Below are 9,995 nucleotides of genomic sequence, written 5' to 3'. Positions count from 1 at the left end.
AAAAAAAAAAAAAAGAATTTTACAAGGGCCGGTGAGATAGCTCAGTGGACTAAGCACCTGCTTAGGCAAGAGCAGGGACTACGATTCGATCCCCAGTACCACATGCCATGATGGAGCCGGGGCGTGGTGGCACACACCTGTAATCCCAGCTACTGGGGAGGCTGAAAACGTAGTGTGACCCTGTACAAAAAAAAAAAAAAAAATTACAATGCTGGGGATAGAATCCGGCAACTTGTGCGTGTGGAGCAAGCATTCTACCACTGAGCTACTTCTCAGCTCCTTTAAAAGTATTTTACTTTGAGACAGGTTCTTGCTAAGTTACACAGGCTGGCGTCAAACCTCTGTTCCTCCTGTTTCAGCCTCACAAACAGCAGGGACTACATGATTACTTGTGTGAACCACTACACCTGTCTGATTCTTTTTAATTAACTAACCATAGAAAAGAATACCCTCATTTTATGGTAAGCATCCAATCTTCTCAAAATAGCCAAAAGTTAAAAAATTCTACATTTCTCATTAGGAAATCTTTGAAGCTTGAGACTACAAAACATACAAAAAAATCAATGCTAAGTAAGTTTTCTGAATAAATTCTTCAGGATGCCCACTTTTATTATGGCAAATAAGACCCCAAATGAAATGTAAATTAAGTATTTTTTTTACATGATGGTACATTTTAACCAGTTTTAGGATTTTCTTTGAAAACTAAGTATGTTAAAACTATTGAATACTTTTTAAAGCAAGACAATAGCTGGGCACAGTGGCTCATGCCTGTAATTCCAGCACACGCGAGGCTGTCCCAGGAGGTCACTGTGAGTTCCAGGTCAGCCTGGGCTACATAGCGAGACTCTGTCTCAAATAAAACAAAGTAAAAAGACAATAAAAATATTAGAGATTCTGTAATAATCTTCTTGTACACCTTTACTCATGCAGGATTCGTTCAATAAATACTCATCAAGGGCATCTAATCCTTGTAAGAACATTCAATGTATATTATTCTTTCTCCCTGCTGCCCAGATGAGGGATCTGAGACACAGAGAAGCCCAGGACCTTTCCGGTCAATCAGTGGCTGCATCCAATTTTGAGCTGGTGGTATAGGTCCCAAACTTCTTTTTTTTAAGGATAGGATTAGACCCAGGGGCACTGTACTACTTGAGCTACATCCTCAACCCTTCTTATCCTTTATTTTGAGGCAAGATCTTGTTCAGTTGCCCAGGTTGGACTCAAACTTGCCATCCTCTTGTCTCAGCCTCCCAAGTTGCTGGGCTTGTAGCATGCCTGGCAGAACTCCTCTCTAAACTGGTGTACTGGCACCTCCTTGTGCCCAGCCACAAATACAGGGATGCTTAGGGTGGGTTCTCCACTTTGGGGGATTGACCTGGAATTGGAAAGATGAAAGAACAAACAGAATCAGTGGATGACTTGCTAGAACAGGGCTTGTCAGGTTCAACCTTAGAAACAATTTAAAAGGCTTTTGTTCTTTCAACATTTTTCCTCCTGCTCCTCTTCCCCACTGAATATTTTGAAGCAACTCCCATACATTATATTACTTCATTCACAAACATCTCAACACATATCATTGAAAGAGAGGTAATACTTTTTGGCTTTTTGCTTGTTTGTTCTTGAGATACAGTCTCTATAAATTGCCCAGCTTGGCCTCAAATTTGTGATCCTCCTGCTTTGACTTTATGGGCATTTGGACTATTGGTGTGTGCTGCTGCATCCAGCCCAAGAAGGAATCTTTGTAAACATAGCTGCCATAGCCATATGACTCCAAAAATAGTTATTGAAAATGCCTTAAAATATTTCAGTCATTATATTCAGGTTAAATGCTTCAGTCTAGTTTCTCTCTCAGGGTCCCTTACCATTGTAAATTATCAAGATGTCAGTCTGATTTCATTCCAGCCCTACTTTCAAAAACTAGAAAATTGGAACAATATCCCAGCAGCCACCCTCTTTTTGGGGGGTGAGACAATGCCTTGCTATGTAGCCCAGACTGACCTTGAACTCTCAAAAATCCTCCTGCCTCAGCCTCCCAAGTGCTGGGATTATAAGCGTGCGCCACCATGCCAACTGCCCCTGGAATTTTGCTGGTAAAAACTTGTGATCTTTTTTTGCATCGAACCCATCCTGACCTGGTCTACAGTGTGGCTGGTCTAGGGCCTGGCCAAGCCCACACTCTTCATTTTCCCTGAAACAGCTCTTGTTTCCACAGTACACCTGGGGGCTTGCAAACTGGCTCCCCCGAGGCTGTCTCTTTCCCAGTAACAGTGTGCACAACCAGACTGAGCCTGATCCTGCTTCTTTCTGCCCAATGAACTTCCCAAGGGTCCTCAAGTCCTCCCTCGTGCAGCTGACCGCAGCCAGGACCCTGTCAACAAGGTCTCTCTCTCTAGGTAAAGAGCCATCAAGGGTTGCTCCAAGGGGACTTCCCCCTAGTCCTACGCAGCCCTGGTTGTCGTTTTGTGTTCGTTTTACTATTAAATTTTAATTAATTTTTATTTTGCAATACTGGGGATTGAATCAAGGGCTTTCACACTGAGCGACTCCCAGCCCACTTCCCTCCCTTTTTTTTGAGACAGGGTCTCCCTGTGTAGTTCACTGTGTAGTTCTCGCTATGACCTTGATCTCACTATGTAGCCCAAACTTGGCCTCAAACTTGTTGATCTTCCTGCCTCAGCCTCCCAAGTGCTAGGATTATAGGCCTGTACCACCGCACCTGGCTCTGGCCCAGGCCTTTAAAATTTTTTCCTTTAATATTTTGAGACAAGGTCTCACTAAGTACCTAAATTGCTCTAGCTGGGCTCAAACTTGCAATTCTCCTGCCTCGGCCTCCCAGAGTGTTGGACTGTAGGTGTCTGTCATCATGCCCAATTATGTTCACTTATTCATTTTGTATATAGGTACTATATTACATATTCATGTACAAAATTCAAAATAACACATCTACACAGTCAGCTCTCCATATTCACAAATTCCTCATTTGTGGACTCAGCCAACAACAGATGGAAAATATTTCCCCAAAATTGTCTGTATTGTGTAGTCCCCACTGGCCTTCAACTCACTATGTAGCTGAGGCTGGTCTCAAATTTGCAGCCATCCTCCTGCCTCAGCCTCTCGACCGAAAGGATTCCAGCATGTGCTACCACGACCAACAGAACTTTTTTTTGGACAGTATTCCTTAAAAAATATACATAGCATTAACATCATAGTAGCTATTATAAGCCATCTAACAATGATTTAAAGGATCCAAAAAGGGCTCCAGATTCCATAAAAACACTGCACCGTTTTATACAGGACTTGAGCCTCCACAGACTTGGGCATTGAGGGGCGGTCCTGCCCCCAGGTCTCCAGGGATGCTGAGGGTGGACTGTGGAGAGAAAGGCTCCCTTCTGGCCCTGATCGCAACCTCCCAAATGACTCCAAAAAGCAACTAATCCTATCAGCTTTTGTGTGCCTTCTTTAGATACTTTATATCTATTCAAGCAAATACACCTGTGGGTCCCCATCCCACCCAAGGAGTGGCATGTGATTCCCAGCGCTGACTCCTTGGTTTATCCACTTAACGGTGTATCTTCACAATCAACTCTCAGAGCTTTCTGTTCTTCTTACAGCAGCAGAACGCTCCAAAGTGCGAATGTACAGCTGGCCCTCTGTGTCCAAGGTTCAGCAGATGAAGATTCAACCAACCGTGAATCAAAACTGCTCAGGAAAAAGTTATGTCTGTCCTGAACAGATACAGTCATCGCCATCATTCTCTCTGAAACAATACATATGACAACTATTTACATGGCATTTGCATTGTATGTGGGATCATGAGCGATCTAGAGGCAACTTCAAGTATATAAGAGGATGTGTGTTTGTGTTATGCAAATACTCCATCATGTTTAATTTTTAAAAAATTGTTATTGATAGAGGGTCTCACTATGCAGTTCAAACTCATAGTGATCCTCCTGTCTCAGCTTCCCCAGCGCTGGGATTACAGGCATGTGTTGGTGGGGAGCTAGCTCAGCATGTGGTACCAGGGCTCAAACCCTGGTCCTTGCGCTTTCCAGGCAGGTGCTTAGACCACCGAGCTATCTCCCCACGCCATCATCATCATCTTTTATAATGAACTCAAGCAACCTCTGCCACACACACCCCAACAGATGCTGTACTCCAAATTACATAATCAATGTAACTTATTGATTTATCTAGCATTAAACTCACATGGATGTTCACAATCCAATTACTGGTAAGGGCCAGGTATAGTGGTACATACCTGGAATCCCAGCACGGGGGAGGAGGATCAATTTGAGCCCGAGGCCAGCCTGGGTGACACAGTGAGTTCAAGGCAAGTCTGAAGTACATAATGAAACCCTGTCTCAAAAAAAATTACTAATTATGTCATACTTAGTAAACTTGTAAATAAGACCCAGATAACTTTAGTGAGCAACTTCTCTTGGTTAGACACAAATTGAAGGTTCAAACCCAAGGAGCAATAATCTTCCAGTTAAGATAAAGGATGATAAAATACTCCAAAGGATCAGAAAAGACAGAACTTAGTTTGGCTGGCTGAAGGCAGAGAAGGGATCTGCAGAGTGGAAAAGAATGAAAAAGTGAATCTGAGCTGGGGAGAGAGCTCAGCGGTATAAGCACCTGCCTGGCAAGCGCAATGTTCTGAGATCGATTCTGGTACTGCAAAAAAAGCCAAGAGTGAATCTTCAGGAGTGGAAATCAGTCAGGAAGTGAGTGATACATTCAGTTAGGAAAACAATTAAGCTATATTTTGAGCTGGTAGTGTAAGCAGATGGTAGTGTGTATATCTAGCATATGCAAGGCCCTAGGTTGGATCACCCAAAAAATTAATAAGTAACACTGAACTGCCAGGCCTGGTGATGCACGCCTGTAATCCCAGCACTTAGGAGGCCAAGGCAGGGGTATACCTGTGAGTTTGATGATATCCCGAGCTATGTAGTAATTTCAAGGCCAATCTGAACTACATAGTGAGACTATGCCTCAATAAAACAAAAAACAAAACAACAAAACATTGAACTACATATAGAACGTGTGGTATGGGAAGGCGAACTGTTCATTCAATTATTTTTTTTTTTTACTTTTTTCATTAATTTTATTGAGAAAGAGCAATGAGACAGTTTCAAAACAGGTTAGTAGGACAGTTACAATATTAATTCAACTTTAAAAAAAATGCTCATTTTGCTGGGTTGATAGCTCAGTGGAATGAGTGCTTTCCTGGCAAGTGCAAGGGCCTGAGTTCGATCCCTGGTACCACACACAAAAAAATGCTCATCTTAAATATTAAAGTAGTATTTTATATATTACTTATCTAGTAACATAAGTATCTGGCTTTCCACAATAAATTATAGACATACTACAAAACCTGACCCAGTTCTTAGGGAACACAGACTATAAACCATTATAATTAAAGTAAAAACCCACATCAACATCTCCATTGTCTCAGAAGACTGGGTTTAAACTAGGATATCATTACTCCTGGCCTCCATCCTTAATAAATGCCTTTCATTTCTTGGCTCAGGTCACTGATCTGCTTTTTGGGTGGGGAAATGTAAGTGTAATGCAGCTGAGACAGAAAATTGTCCCCCAACAGGCTGTGCAGGTGTGACATCTTTCCCTACCGCATCTGCTGCTCTGAATTATTAATTAGGATGTTAAATATACAGCTCAGTGTATGAGGTTATATATAACTCCACATACTGCCAATCTGAGTTCTGTATCTTCTTAGGTTTGAAAATTAACTTGTAAAAATGAGTTTTGTTCTGTATTTGTTCAGAAAGCTCTACCTAGAACAAGGATGGTGAATCATTTTAAACTGACCCGGAGAGCTAAAAAGTCAGTTGAACACTGGGATAGAATCTCAAAGAGGAAATGTAAAAATAGCAGCATCTGAGATTATCTCTTAGGACTTCCACTCTCATGTTCAATCCTCCAGAAAATCCTGCCCAGAGGTACTGGGAGAGACTCAGGCTTTGACATCTAGCAGATCTGGAGTCATAGAATGTAGATCTAGTCATACTACATTCTATCAAAACCAAAGCTATGAAAATATTTTGCAATTATTAAAACGATATGTGAGACCAAGTGTGGTGGTGCACACCTGTAATCCTAATCCTAATCCTAATGGTGCATGCCTGTAAAAAAAAAAAAAAAAAAAAAAAAAGAGGAAGAAGAAAAAGTCACCAGCCAAATATTTCATCTACATTACTTTTATGTTCCATTCACCAGAGATGTTTTGCTAAAGCAAATAGTGTTCAAGCTAATCTGCATGACGGCTATTAGAAAAGGATTCTTTTCAGGGGCCAGAGGTTCGATCCCCAGCTGCCGGTGCCGGCCCCGCCCCTGGGGCACGCTGAGCCGGTGATGGAGGCCTGGCATGATGGTGCTCCCAGCACTTGGGAGACTGAAAAACAGGAGAATCACTATGAGTCCGATCTGTGTTAGTGAAACCCTGTAGACCCTGTGCTAAATACTATAAAAAAAAATAGAAAAGGGTTCTTACTGGACTGGGGGTACCGTCAGTGGCAGAGAACTTGCCTAGTAAGCACAGAGGCCCCAAGTTTGAGTTTGAACAATGAGAAAATAATAGCTCTTGTTGAATTGAGAACTACTCAAACATAAACATTAGATAAACTATATTTTAAGTATCCCTCACCTTGCCCAAATGGGGTGGTTAGAATCTACACAGGTATGTGGCCTGTGCTCAGTAGCACCTAAAGCTATGTCTCTGATGGGTCTTTTGTCCAGCCATGAATTTGGACATTCTGGTTCCCTGATATCGCCTACAAAGCTAACAGAATCCTGCTTCCAGAACTCTGTAGCCTTTGCCTCAAATGCACCTTGCAGGCAAGGATTCAGAGCTGGAGTTTGCCTGAAGTGACTGAGGAGACTTTACAGGCACTATCTGCCTGCTTGCTAATATGTGTGTGGCTGATTCGGGCCTGAGACCTTCTTTCAGTATAACCCAGAAGTAAGGGAAGGAACAAGTAGGCTCCGCCTACCTGGGACCACTCATGGCTACAGTGGAGCCTTGTGTGTGCCTGATGTTGCAGTACTAGCCATTTCACAAAATGCCTGCACATTTCTTTCTTTTTTTTTTTTTTTTAATTTTATGTATTTGGTACAGGGTCTCACTATGCAGCTTGGACTTGTAATGATCCCCCTGTTTCAGCCTCCTGGGTAGTTAGGATTACAGATGCTGCTGCTAGACCCAGCTAGGTTACTTCTCTGATTAAAACTAGCTGACGAGGGCCGGGGAGTCAGCTCAGTGGCGGGAACGCCTGCCTGGCAAGCGAAAGGTCCCGAATTCGATCCCTAGCACTGAAAAAATAAATATAAAAATAAACTAGCTGACGGAGCCGGGGAGAGGGCTCAGTAGAATAAGCGCTTCCGTGGCAAGCGCAAGGGCCCGAGTTCAATCCCCGGTTCCGCAAAAAAAAAAAAAAAAAAAAAAAAAAAACCTAGCTGACGTTTCATGGCGCGTAACTTCCCCCAAAGGGCAGCAAAGAGGGTTGCATGGGTCAAATAATAAACATATTTATAACACATTGTCTGTATTTAGAGTAAATTACCCTTCTTCCAACTTCTCTGTACCCAGAGAAAACTAGGATGACCAGCAGAGGGCACAGATGCGGAAATGCTCGCAAAGCGCTGTGGTGTTATTTTCGAGGTGCATTGTGGGAAATAGCTTGCGGCTGCGGCACTGTTTGCCTCTGTGGCGACGTTAGCGGCTGTGGTGATGTTAGAGGCTGTGGTGACATCAGCGGCTGTGGCACTGTTTATAGCTGTTGTGACGTTAGCGGCTGTGGCACCGTTTGTGACTGAAGTACTGTTTGCGGCCGTGGTAACTTAAGGGCTGTGGCGACATTAGCGGCTGTGGCACGGTGTCCGGCTGTGGCGCTGTCTGCGGCTGTGGTACCATTTGCAGCTGCGGTACCGTCAGCTACTTTGCCATTCGTTGGCTTTGAAAGACCTCAACACAATGTCGAAGCAAGATGTAAGTTGTTTTTCGGGCCTTTTGCCCCGGGTGGTCACCATGAGTATGGGCCTCACTCCTTCTACCAATCAAAGTTTATCCAGGGACAGTTCTAGAAACCCGCAAGTGCAAGGGCCGTGCCAACCTCTGTACCCTCCTATACCCAAGTTCTCTCACCACAGCACCACAGGAGAGTTTGATGATGGAGAACCAATTATAAGAAGTAGGAAAAAGAAAATTTACCTTGAGCCACACGAACAAGACATTAGGAGGAAGAGAGAAGCAGCAGAGGCCGACTCCTTGGCCAAAAACACAAGACAGTTCATCTGGCAGTCCCAATTCTTCAGGGGTGCCACAGAACACACCAGTTTGGTGAAAGGCTTGGATTTTGCTCTGCTTAAAAAAGTCCGTGCTGAGATTGCTAGCGAAGAGAAAGAGAAAGAACTGATGGAAAACACCCAGAAGGAGATCAAGAAGGATAAGCAACCTAGAGATACAATTGAATTTAAAACACATCTGGGCCACAGTATTTACCAAACACTGTTCAAGAACAAAGTGCCTAAGCAGAATGAGCTGTTCTTGCAGGGTCGCATGGCATATGTGTTCAACCTGACTCGAGATGCCACCTCGGACATCCCTGTCACTCTGATACAGGGCAAGCACAGTTGCTTTGCCACAGAGGTCAGAAAGACCATGCAGACAGTGAATGACGCTGTCATCGGCCAGATCATCCAGATCTTTTCAGACAAGAGGCATCAAACCCATGAGAACAAACCCAAGGATAAAGGGAAGCTGGGAGACAAGAAACCTCCAGAAGCCAGCATGAGCAGCTTTAAAGACGCTGGGGATTACTCACCCCACATGACCAAGAGGCGTCCAGACATGGAGGTGAAAAGATACCAGAAATTGGAGCATGGTAGAAAGAGAGACAGAGACCAGAAGCAATGGTGGCAGCGACCTCGGGACCATAAGAGAAGGGAGAAAAGGAAACACAGCTACTTTGCTAAACCAAACATAGACAATGAACCCATGGACCAAGGATATGGCTCTACCAGGGGGCTCATGAAGCCCTTCAGTCAAAAGTTTGCTCTGTCTGCTGGCTGGGAGAACACTGAATTGCAAAAGAAGCCAGAAGTAAAAAAGCAACTGGGGGATTTCTTTGACACATCCAATAGTTACGCAGAGTGCTACCCAGCCACCATTGGTGACGTGGCTATGGATACTGACGAAGAGATGGAGTAGGCCAAGAACTTAAATAACTGGGACTTTAGCACCCAGGAAGAATACCATGAGCACAGGAATAACAAGAGAATTTCATCCCAAGCTGTACCCCAGTGCAAGATCAAGATTTATGAAGGGCAGAAAGCCAGCTACTGCAAGAAAACCAAGGCAGAGTTTCATAGCCAGTGGAAGAAGAGAAGTGTCATCTCTGAAAAGACAAAATGTAAGTCAGGACCAACTTTCTAGGGTCCAGTTTCAACTGGAGCATCTCCACAAAGACATACTCTCCAGCCCTTTCTGAAGTTTCTAAAACAGGTATAAGCTGTGTTCTAATAAATATGTATAAAATTTTATTTTATCTTTTTTTGGTTGTTGTTGTTGAGACAGGGTCTCGCTATCTAGTTCAGGCTAACTTTGTAGCCCAGGCTGGTCTCAAACTTGCACTGATCCTCCTGCCTCAGCCTCCCAAGTGCTGGGATTACAGGCATGTATCACCATGCCCAGCTAAAATTTTATTTTATAATAATCTGGTCCCATTAAAATTGGTCAACCTGAAAATAAGTAAATTATAAATGTTATAATCTAGGCCATGTAATACTACATAGTCATTAAAAGGAATAAGATATAGTAAAAAAAAAAAAAAAGAGTAAGATATACCTCTACTTCCTGCCGTAGTAAGAGCTGAGATATTTTAAAGTAAAATAAGCAGAAATTTGTAACCTGTTTAATTTTATTAAAATAATATGATTGACAGGCATAAAGAAAAGTATACAGAATTTATTACATC

The 9,995-nt window shown here is 43.1% G+C and overlaps 1 pseudogene; it reads left to right on the top strand.

The window, feature by feature from the left end:
• The first annotated feature begins 7,993 nt into the window (after nucleotides 1-7,993).
• On the top strand, nucleotides 7,994-9,454 carry LOC101589912 (annotated as a pseudogene).
• The last annotated feature ends 541 nt before the right edge of the window (nucleotides 9,455-9,995 follow it).

This window comes from Octodon degus, unplaced genomic scaffold (genome assembly GCF_000260255.1).
Source record: "Octodon degus isolate 3935 unplaced genomic scaffold, OctDeg1.0 scaffold00232, whole genome shotgun sequence".
NCBI classification, from domain to species: domain Eukaryota; kingdom Metazoa; phylum Chordata; class Mammalia; order Rodentia; family Octodontidae; genus Octodon; species Octodon degus.
The sequence above is the reverse complement of the archived record's forward strand: the minus strand, read 5'-3'. Positions and strand labels throughout refer to the sequence as shown.